General features: G+C 39.7%; 1 protein-coding gene across 1 annotated transcript in view; it reads left to right on the top strand.

Annotated features, from left to right (window-relative positions):
• LOC136863426 (neuroendocrine convertase 1-like) overlaps positions 1–12,469 on the top strand; it is a 55,373-nt gene that overhangs the window by 32,045 nt on the left and 10,859 nt on the right. The gene's annotated exons all lie outside the window — the stretch shown is intronic.

Below are 12,469 nucleotides of genomic sequence, written 5' to 3'. Positions count from 1 at the left end.
ATAGTTCAATATTACTTCTAATTTCTGTATTTAATGTGGTTGTTGCAAATCTAGGCTTCTTCACCGCAAAATGGCTTCAGATGCTGAAATTCTAGAAACTTGAAAAGTATTAAATCTGAAGATGAGACTTGTTTAACACACTGTACAGGTGATCAAAAAGAGAAAGAAAGGAGGAGCAATATTTGTGGAAGTGATCTTACAAGTTAGAATCTGATTTATTCATTCGAAGAGAAATTTCAGATCGCAGTAAAACAATGAATACTTTGTAGTTTTTACACATTTTTGTTGATAATATTTATATTGTTGTTGTTGTTTTTGGGTCACAGTTATATATACTAGTTTGATACAGCGCTCCATTCCACCCTATCCTGTGCTAGCCTTTTCATTTCTGAGTAACTACCACATCCTACATCTACTCTATCTCTTAGTCATATTCATGCCTCGGTCTACCACCACCATTCATACCGTCTACACTCCTCTCAAAAACTAACTAAACAAGTCCTGGGTTTCCTAAGGTGTGTTCTACCATTCTGTCTCTTCTTTTGGTAAAATATAGCCAAATAGTTCCCCGATCAACAATTAGATTCAGCTTCTCCTCATTTCTGATTCGATCTATCCATCTCACCTTCATCATTCTTCTGTAACGCCACATTTCAAAAGCTTCTATTATTTTACTTTCTAAACTAGTAATTGCCCATGTTTCACTTACATACTTTGTCATGCTCCAGTTGAAGGTTTACAAAATATCCTTCTAATTATTATATCAATGTTCGGATTGAGAAAATTTCTTTTCTTAAGAAAGGGCTTCCTTGCTTGTCCTAGTCTGCATTTTATTCCTCCTTTTCCCTGCCATCTTCAGTTAGTTGCAGTATTATGACACCGAAATCTCTTTCGTAGATATTTTGACGGTTAGCCGACTTTTCATCGGACTCTTGATGTGTAATCTCAGTTGGCGTCTGACGCTTCATTAAATTGTACGTTTTGTCCTGTGAGTTTCAATCAGTAGTTTTAAGAGAGTCTGGTCAATAAGTTACTATTTAAATTTCTAGTGGAAATAGATTCCTCATCTACTTTTGAAATTTAATAGCATTTATGATTAAAGGTTTAAGTATTGATAAATGCTTATCTTACTTGGGTGAATTACATAATGAAAAGTGACTGTACATTTTATATTTTCTCCATTGGGGATAGTGGTAGAGGTGAGATCTGTGTAACTGCAGCAAAATATAAAAGGAGCATTCTTGCCTTCTTGCAAGCTTAATAAACCGTTTAGGTCTCCATTTCTGATTTTCGCAACGCTTTGACCGTGCTTGACTCTCCAATCCACTTTCCGTCCTTCTCAAGACTTCCTATTCCTTGTGCTGTTTGCTATTTTCTTACCTTGTCTTAAGCAATTTTTTACATTGTTTTGTAGAATAATATTGTCCAAAAGTAATTGCATTGATTTCGAAAATTTCATTTCCTTGTATGCATGTTCTTTCTTTAATTTGTGTATGTAATAAAAGTTACAATAATAATAATCATATTGTATTATTCTTTTTATGTTACACTAACTTCTTTTAATGGTTTTCAGAGACATTGAGATGCCAAGATTTTGGTTCCCCAAGAGTTGATTTGTGTTGCTAGAAAATCTACCAACATGAGACACGAACATTTTGAATACCGGTACTTTCAAATGCCACCGAATTGAGCCAGGATCGAACCCACCAAATTGGTCTCAGAATCATTATATGAAATAGGACTGTGTTGAATATATTCAGTGAACTGACATCTTTAGTTGTCTCCCAGAGCAATTACTTCGCTTTATGTATAACACTGATTTGGGAACTATGACCTTTAATCTTGTTATCATATATGGAAATGTTGCCAACTAGTTCACGATCGCATCCTACAGCTTGTTTGGCAAGGTCATGTGAAATGACCGCATTGTAACATTTTACTTCTGTCTTCAAATATAATCAGTGACACATCAAGGGCAGTTGAAAATGGGTGTTACATGAACGAATCCGATCCACTAAATTTCACTATATTATTTATCCAAAATGGAAGATAATAATTGTTTTCATTCAAATAAAGTGTGAAATCTGCGGTAAATTAAAAATACCGTCGTTACTAGAGAAATATGTATACGTACTTACGAGCTGTAGACAGGACGCCCTTACGTTGCATTCCGCTGCTCGTGCCGTCTTTTGTTTATTCTTGAGGTCCAGGACTAGCGCCAACGAATGTGAGTGCTATGTCTGTGAATTCTCATTATCCTTGTCCATATGACTAGCGCGGGCAGTTCAAACAGCAAAGTAGCCAGTAGCATGATCCCTGGACCAATAAATATATTACTGTTTTGTTGAATGGTAAATAGCATGATCCCTTCAGCAATAATAATGAATGAGTTAGGGCACAAAACGAATGAGCAACATGAAGAAAACGGCACCTAATTAATTCAAACAACTTCACTGAGCAAAGACATCACACACTAAAATATTAGACAAACAAAGCACATACGGAAGCGCTGCGACGTAGCGGAAAAAATAGTTGTAAGGTAGTAAATTTTGTATCCATATTATTCTCTACAAGTAAAATATTACGTGCTGTTTCTTAATTTACCGCATATTTTACATTTTCTTTGAGAAAAAGCAATTATTATCTTCCATTTGGGACAAATAATACAGTGACATTTCGTGGATCCAGTTCGCTCACGTAACCGGGAATAGACTGTGTTTGATGCTACAATATAAACACATGCCCCTACTCGCAGTAAAGATCACTTTACGTATCTCTTGTAAGGAGAATATACCAGAGATTTTCCGACCATCGCAGAGAACACCGAGGGCGCCATTTTCCCTCTTGGTTGGCCTTGCATACTTTTGACATATACTCGTCCCTTTTCCAGAAAAACAGGGTAACATTTTTCGATGGAGCATTACTGAATGGTATCTTGAACTTTCCTAATTGTCTGAGAGGAGTTGGTATAAATTGGGCCAGGAATATGCAGTGATTGATTATAATGCTAGTACGACTATCCTGCTGCCTACAGGACAGTTTGATATGAGATTTTGCTCAATATACATAAAATAAAGCAACAAAAAAAGTTGTAATAGCACGGAATTTGTAATGGGTGATTGTTACCTTGACGGAAGTAACTATTTACAACATCAGCGCTAAAGGGTAGTACAGTATGGAAAAAAACGAATATTTCAATGTAGGCTTTAATACCTGTGATACGAATGGGCATGGAGATATACAGGTTTCCAAATGTTTCATGCAAAATTTCAGTCCATATTTGCTACAATTGGTCCTCTGTATCATGTAAACACCCAGGGTGATGAGGTTGGTAAATTTAAGCGTTCACAGGCATAAATAAGGCAATCAGGCAAGCTACGGAATTGCGACAGTGATAGTCTTTCTTTATATGGACCGGCATTATCCAAGAGAATATACCTCCTGGAATTCCTACCATGAAGGGCAACATATATGTGTCAGGAAAATTTTCCTGCACAATATATCCATCATATCACAAGTATGGGTGACCCACTCACGTATGCGATGCCCTGCAGACCACAAACCTAACAACAGTGGGGGCGGTGTTTAGTGCCATAGTAAAGTCCAAATTCAGGTGCTCACATCGCAGCCGCCAATCAGGAACATGTCCGTCATCATTGCACAAAGGCAACCCGGATCGACTCCGCAGCATTCGAGGTTTTTTGTTCATGATACCAGTGTGTACACTGTGGACAGGCGTCAATGGCAAGATACGTAATGGCGCCAAAAGACTAAACTGTTTTCAGTCAAGTACGTACGAATGGTACAGGTAGCCAGAGAGGGATGCTATGATCTTGCTACGTAGTCCTGGATGATGAACATGGTATAGATATATCTGGTCCCCTACTGACCTGTTGAGAGCGTCCTAAACCCATTTGCGGTTCAAGCACTTACTGGTCCGACGGCCCAGGCGATGGGCGATTCGCCTATGCAATAATCTGCCCTTTGAAATTCCAATAACTTGTCCACTGTCAAACTCCGAAAACAGGGCAAAGTATGTTCGGTTTCGCCAAAGAGACATGTGCAGTGGTCGACGAGCTTCCCACAAAGGAAGCAGTACTCCACGAGCTTGTATACAGTTCACGACTGGCAGCTAGTTCACGTCCACTGATGCAAAGATCGTTTAGCTAATAACGTTCGAAAACCTGCTTGAGGTGTGACTGACTGCATGATAATATTTACAGCAAAACGATTACTCCTTCTTGGTTCACGATTACTTTCTCTTGATTTGGGGATGCCGATGTTAAAAACACTGCTACTTAAGCAACTCTCCTTACAAAACCGAGAGGTGGGAAAGAGGAAACTTGATACATGTTTTCCTTCTACTATTGAACTAGCCATTCCCAGTGGATTCCATTTCGTATGTTCAGGGTTTTTTTTCTGCTAGTTGCTTTACGTCGCACCGACACAGATAGTTCTTATGGCGACGATGGGACAGGAAAGGGCTAGGAGTGGGAATGAAGCGGCCGTGGCCTCAATTAAGGTACAGCCCCAGCATTTGCCTGGTGTGAAAATGGGAAACCACGGAAAACCATTTTCAGGGCTGGCGACAGTGGGGTTAGAACCTACTATCTCCCGAATACTGGACACTGGCCGCACGTAAGCGACTGCAACTATCGAGCTCGGTCAGGGGTTGTTTAAAAATTAGGTCACCACAATGAAGATAAGACTGAATGAACTGGATACTTGCATTAAAACATGGCAAACTTCATTGTCAAATGAACAACCTCTCACCGGTCCACCTACCGATTCTTCGAGTGTTTAATTACTAATTGTTTAAGGGCTATTTGTCTCGAAAACTATTCTTTAGAAATAATTCCCTCAACAAAAGAACCGTGTTTTTTTATCGTCATTAAATTTACTGGTGTACGAGTAAGGATATTTTCATAATTTGTTTCAGGTTTTTCCTGTAATCATGTGAGCCTTTTACTATAATCCAAACTGTAAACGTAGACACCATACAGATGCTAATTGTGACCTATATTTTAGAGATCGACAAATGCTTCCGACGAAGTTATGAGATGGACAGCAGACAGTGGTATGAAGGTAAACGGGATGGCAAGTCAGGTTGTAAGTTTCACAAAGAGCAAAAATCCTTTCAGTTTTAATTACCATATTGATCGGCTGAAAGTACATCATGGGGATGATTGGTTTAAGTAAGATTTTCGGCGATGTGAGGATGGCAAAGGGCTAGGATCGGGAAGGTATTGGGGCAGTGGCCTTAACCGCACATCCCCAGCATTCACTGGTGTGTAAGTGGGGAACAATGGAAAATAATATTCATGGCTGCCGAAGGTGGGTTTAAAACTCACATGGTGTTAATTTAAAGAACTTCATTTTGGTGATCACATTAAATAGCTTTTAATTAAAGGTTACATATTTGTCAATATAGCTATGTGGATATTTGGGAGCTGTATAGAGGGTGTAATGGAAAGACCGAATAAGGTAGAGTGAGACCCCAAGAAAAGTATGATTCCAGTACGTTATTATTATTATTATTATTATTATTATTATTATTATTATTATTATTAACACATCCATCGCAACTGGGAAGTATCCCGGTGGCAATGATCACTTACAGTAGTGTGATACTAAAGTAAAGTTAAAACATAATTACCCGACAAAAAGAACAACAAAACTACAACAAGAGAACATCAAGCAATTCCATGGAAAGAAAATATTACAAGAACTACTACTATTCTGTATTTTGCATCATCGTATGCAAGTTAAGTATGGGACAATCACCAGAATTACTTGACTCGGGAACTGGAAAATAGAACTCCACCATCTCGGGTTGAGGACACGAATTTACTTAGCACTCTACCACAACGGATAAATTCGCACAACTTATCAACTAGGTCATGGCTGCTTGATTGTGACTGAATAGCTCAGAGCTTGGTTTCGGGAGTAGAGGGTTTGAATCCCAACGTCAGGAGCTTGGAAGATTGGTTTGCATGGTTTAGTATTTTCACACCAAACAAATGTAGGGGCTTTTTCACGGCCGATACGTGCCAGTCCTAGCCCTTTCCCACCCTCGCGTCAAGGAAAGCCTTTGATATGTTATTTCGCCGTGAAACTACATGGGAACACGTGAGTCATAGTCCCACTGAGCTTTGTGACTACTTCGCATGGTGTTTCTGGGTGGAATACTTACTTTCTTCCACCTTAGTGATGTAAGGGGATATCAGTTCTAGGTATTCTTTCATATCCAATCTAATTTTTGAGACCTACCACCCTCATTATTCGAATAATCGTGGCTTCATTTCCATCATAATTTCGATAATAATCCTTAATTTTTGATCATTAGTGAATATTAATTGACAGAAAAGGCGACATAAGTCCTGGCAAAATGAAAAGTTGATTAAAATAATTAGAATAACTGTTTGAAGATGACAGGAAAGAACTTTATGATACTGAAGATATGAATTTAGAAAATGGACCAGATATAACAAAACAAGAAGTAATACATTCTACAATGTCCTCAAAAAGTAATGAACACCTGATCCTGATCGCATACCAGCTGACACACTAAAACGCATTAATGAAGAACAATTAAATATCCTAGTGTACTTGTATAATTCAATCTACAACACAGGAGTCATCCCTCGTGAATAGGTACAGTTCATATTTGAACCATTGCCCAAAAAGCCAATGCTCGTCAATGCAGCGATCATTGAACAATCAGTTTCATGAGAGATATTCTTAAACTTACATACATACATACATACATACATATATACATACATACATACATCATTATAGACCATTATGCCTTTCAGCGTTCAGTCTGAAAACCTCTGTGTATTTACTAAACGTCGCCACAATCCTCTATCTTGAACTAGTGCTGTGGCCTCATTTAGTTCTATAATTCTTACCTTTAAATTGTTAGAAACTGGGTCTAACCATCGTCGTCTTGGTCACCCTCTACTTCTCTTACCCTCCATAACAGAGTCCATTATTCTCCTAGGTAACCTATATTCCTCCATTCACCTCATATGACCCCGCCACCGAAGCTGCTTTATACGTACAGCTTCATCCATAGAGTTTATCCCCAACTTAGCCTTCATCTCCCCATTCAGAGTACCCTCGTGCCATTTTCCCATCTGTTTGTACCAGCAATCATTCTCGCTACTTTCATGTCTGTTACATCTAACTTATTAATAAGATATCCTGAGTCCACCCAGCTTTCCCTCCCGTAAAGCAAAGTTGGTCTGAAAAGAGACCGATGTAAAGATAGTTTCGTCCGGAAGCTGACTTCCTTTTTACAGATTACTGTTGATCGCAACTGCGAGCTCACTGCATTAGCTTTACTGCACCTTGATTCCATCTCATTTACTACATTACCAACCCGGGAGAACACACATCCTAAATAGTTGAAATTATCTCCCTGTTCCAGCTTTGTATCACCAATCTGACATTCAGTTCTACTGAATTTCTCACCTACTGACATCAATTTAGTATTACCATACTCATTACACATATTTTCAAGTTCCAAGATATTAGACTGCAGGTTTTCGGCACAATCTACCATTAAGACCAAGTCATCAGCATAGGCCAGACTGCTCACTACATTTCCACCTAACTGAATCCCGCCCTGCCACTTTATATCTTTCAGTGGATGATCCATGTAAATTACGAACAACGAAGGTGACAGATTAAAGCCTTGTCTAACTCCTGTAAGTACCCTGAACCAAGAACTCGGTCCTCCAGTATGGTGAACAACTATTTCCTCGGTATCCTCGCATATGCTTTCTTTATATCTACGAAACATGAACACAACTGCTATTCCTCTCGTAACATTTTTCAATTACCTGGCGCATACTGAAAATCTGATCCTGACAGCTCCTCTGTGGTCTGAAACCACACTGGTTTTCATCAAACTTCCTCTCAAACCACTGATCGCATCCTCCCTTCCAAGGTACCAGTGAACACTTTGCCTAGCATAATAATCAATGAGATACTTCTATGGTTGTTGCAATCCTTCCTCTTCTCTTGCTTACTGATAGGTGCAATTACTGATTTTGTCCAATCTGAAGGTATCTTACCAACACTCCGTGCTAATCTTACTACTCTATGAAGCCATTTCTTCCCTGCCTTCCCACTATACTTCACCATTTCAGGTCTAATTTTATCTATTCCTGCTGCTTTATGACAATGGAGTTTATTTACCAATCTTTCCACTTCCTCAAGAGCAATTTCACAAACATCATTTTCCTCCTTTCCATGAGCTCGGTTGTTCACTACACCACCAGGAATATTTCCATTTAAGTTGAAGAGATTTTCAAAATATTCTCTCCACCTGTCCTGTGATTCCCTGGAATCTATAATGTGTTCGCCTGAACTACCCAAAACACTATTCATTTCCTTTTTTCACCTCATTTCCTAAGATTCTTTATTACTGTCCGGAAAGGTTTCCCTGCTGCTTGACCTAGCCTTTCCAGGTTATTACCAAAATATTCTCATTGGATTCGACAACTATTTGTTTGGCTCTGTTTCATCTACGTACAATTGCCTGTCTGCATCGGCCCTTGTTTGGAGCCATTTCTGATAAGCCTCCTTTTTACGTTTGCAAAATGCTCTCACTCCATCGTTCCACCAAGATGTTCACTTTTTCCCATCTTTACACACAGTATCCTAGGCATTCCCTTGCTGTTACAACTACAGCATCCCTGTATGCCATCCATTCTCTTTCTATATCCTGAACCTGCTTACTGTCCATTGTTCGGTACTTCTCACTAATCATATCCATGTACTTATGTCTGATATCCTCGTCCTGGAGATTTCCTGCCCATATTCATTTGAAGACAGATTTCACTTTTTCTATCCTAGGCCTACATATGCTTAGTTCACTACAGATCAGATAGTGATCTGTATCATCGAAATTTCCGAAAAACTTGTACATTGCTAACAGATTTACTGAATTCGAAGTCGGTTAAGATATAGTCTAATATGAATCTAGTACCCCTACCATCCCATGTGTAGCGGCGAATAGCCTTATGCTTGAAGAATGTATTCGTAACAGCTATACACATACTAGCACAGAAGTCTAGCAAACACTTCCCATTCCTATTAGCTTTCATATCTTCCCCATATTTACCAATCACCCTTTCGTATCCTGCAGTTCTATTTCCAACCCTCGCATTGAAATCGACTGTTAGCACTATTCTATCCTTGCTGTTGACCCTGGCCACGATGTCACTCATTGCTTAATAAATTCAACTTCATCCTCATCTGCACCCTCACATGGCGAATACACTGAGACAATTCTTGTCCTAATTCCTCAAACTGCCAAATCTACCCACATCATTCTCTCATTTACTTGCCTAACAGAAACTATGTTGCGTGCAATGGTATTCCTGTTAAACAGCCCCACCCCATACTCTGCCCTTCCATTTCTAACACCCGTCAAGTACACTTTATGATCTCCTATTTCTTCCTCGTTATCTCCCCTTACTTACCCGAATATCACTTACTCCTAGCACATCCAGATGCATCCTCTTTGCTGACTCAGCCAGTTCTACTTTCTTTCTTCTATAAGCCCCATTAATATCGATAGCTGCCCATCGAATTCCATTTCGGTCGCCAAGTTGTTTGCAAGGAGTCCTCGCCTGTCAAATTGGAGTGGGACTCCATTACTCCCATAGGTCCGAGGCTTGCTTAAAATGTTCTGAGCTCGGTAAATTCATGAAGCAGGATGCTACCCTACTTACACATAGTCCAAGTGAGGATTTCCCCTCTAACGGGTTGATTGTGTAGTCCTAGCCACCTGAGCTCAAGGAAGGCTATGACTCTAATGATGTACGAAATTCCCACTCCCATTCCGTAGGAACTGGTATCCCGACTCTCAGGACCACTTACTGGGCCACTCAGCTGTTGCCCGTGGTTCACGAACTACGACGTGACTGCAGTAATCCACACCATGAATCATCATACTCTTAAAACGTGGCGTTACCGAGCTCGATAGCTGCAGTCGCTTAAGTGCGGCCAGTATTTAGTATTCGGGAGATAGTGGGTTCGAACCCCACTGTCGGCAACCCTGAAGATGGTTTTCCGTGGTTTCCCATTTTCACACCAGGCAAATGCTGGGGCTGTACCTTACTTTAAGGCCACGGCCGCTTCCTTCCCACTCCTAGCCTTTTCCTGTCCCATCGTCGCCATAAGACCTATCTGTGTCGGTGCGACGTAAAACAACTAGCAAAAAAAACGTGGCGTTAAAGAGGATTGTGTCATGCTGTTTAGCCGATACTCAGAGGAAATAATACAAGCAGCTTTCGCGGAAGAAACAGCAGGTTTAAAGTTGTGCCCGTTCACACGTTCGCGACAGTTTTCAAAATGGCGCCGACTGAAGGTATGGGCCATGTAATCTATAGCAAGCAACGAATAGACACCTGTTGTGATGACACAGAGGGCCATATACGTCACGGAATGGTCAAGTACTGAGGGTAAAACGGACAGTAGACGGTCTACTGTATTGTTTTTTAAAAAATAGAAAAAACTTGATTATTAAAAAACTTAATCTTGAATTTTCACAACGTAGAGAGAGGACGCAATTACCGTCTGCGGTATAACTCTTTTAGGAGAATCAAAGGATCACATATAAGAAGAGAAATATCTCCAACGGTTGAATCAGGATAAAAAAGTCTTCGTCGAGATCTACAAGAAGTGCAGACAGAGAATAGACGCACTGAATTCTTTAGCAACGAAATCGCGGATACGTCGGAGAGCCACGAGAGAAAATAAAATTAAAAAAATAAAATTAAGGATTACAGACGTCAAAAAAAAATTGTATAATGGTCGTACACTGCACTATAATCATCAATTTCGAGACTGACAAGAAGACCATGAGGATGATGTGCTAAATACACATTATGGACCAACCTGGGAACAGTTCATCTTACCATACGGCCGGGCCATGATGAAGAAGGCGTCGGGAAACCATCCGACCGAGCCATGACGAAGAAGGCGACGGGAGTCCAGACAGTACTTCCATAACGAAGGAGCGGATGATGTACCAGATGTTCAACCCATGACCTAACCGAAGACCCAACTACATCCAATTGGGAACGGAACAGCTGGACCAGGGACAACCATGAGCGAGCTAAGTCATTCACAATATTTTAATGCATAATTTTTGGTTTGCCTACACATGTACCTTAGGTATGTGCCGATGGACCAATTGTAGACCGATACATAAGAAATGCAAGTGAATGTTACCAACGAAGTGTGAGATATTTAAGTTCGTAGTTACATGATTTAGCAATATAGCAGGAGTTTCTGATGTAATGGATATATACGTCAACATATATCGACTAAAATACTCGTATGAAGCGTGAGGTTTGAAAGAGAAGTGTGGAAACAGCTGATTATAATGACATACTGGGAGATCATAGAGATTTCATAGAGGTAATGTTACAAGTTGACGTCACGAGTGGTTGTGCGCGGTGTAGAAATAAACAAATGGAATCACGCATTGTTTGCTTCATAGAAAGGGCATTGAACTCAGTCAGAGGTTATGAGAAACTGCGACTTGTAAATGTTGTCTTAAAAACAGTGTGGTACTTTGACGTAGTCGTGAATTTGGGAACGCGACGAGTGATTATTGAGGCTACGGTGTTAATATATTAGATGGATGTTGTAATAAGGATACGATTATGCTAATTGGAGGAAAGGTTCGAGTTATATATAGTGATATGAGAAGTTTTTACTCTCACGATGCAGGGACCATCGAGTACCTGCAAGTTAAGATATGCCACACTACAAGTTTGTTTTTATGATTTGTTTACGTAAGATTGCCCACACCGCTGGAGCAACCCAAGCCAAGGTACGAACAGGATTTACTATTGTAGATGTATGCTCGTGACGTAATCGTATGTCAATGTAGAGGTGTTATAATGAACATCGGAATACTAGGATGCTTTGAATAGCAGTATTTAACCAAATGCATTTACGACACCGATGTATATGAGAGTATGTTTCTGAACCTCGCGGCATAGAGCTTCCATAGTAATCGTGTAAGAATAAAGTAACTTGCATTGAAGTTGAATGTTATTGGAATATAATGAAGGAAAGGGACATTGAACCTAAAAGGACATGTGTATGACAGCTAAGGATTATGTTGAAATTAGTTAGATAGCTAGATCGATTAATATTCTCCGTTTGAACGTACATTTTTTTAAATGAACTACAGCTCGGGAAAGGCTAGAGTAGGAGCCGTATTTATCAGGCACTACGAACGAATGCCTTAGTTCGTAAGTAGTTATCCATGCACAACGAGATCGTTGCAACAAAATCATGATTTCGGATTTTACTCAAAATTATCTTGATTTACTCAGATCTATTTTGATTTATTCAGATTTATTCAAACTTAACTTATTAGTGGATTTGAGATGCACTTCGGCTTAACATTGTGTCTAAGTCAGACTTGTTTAAT

The sequence above is a fragment of the Anabrus simplex genome, chromosome 1 (assembly GCF_040414725.1).
Source record: "Anabrus simplex isolate iqAnaSimp1 chromosome 1, ASM4041472v1, whole genome shotgun sequence".
Classification (NCBI taxonomy): domain Eukaryota; kingdom Metazoa; phylum Arthropoda; class Insecta; order Orthoptera; family Tettigoniidae; genus Anabrus; species Anabrus simplex.
This window is presented reverse-complemented; position numbering and strand designations above follow the sequence as displayed.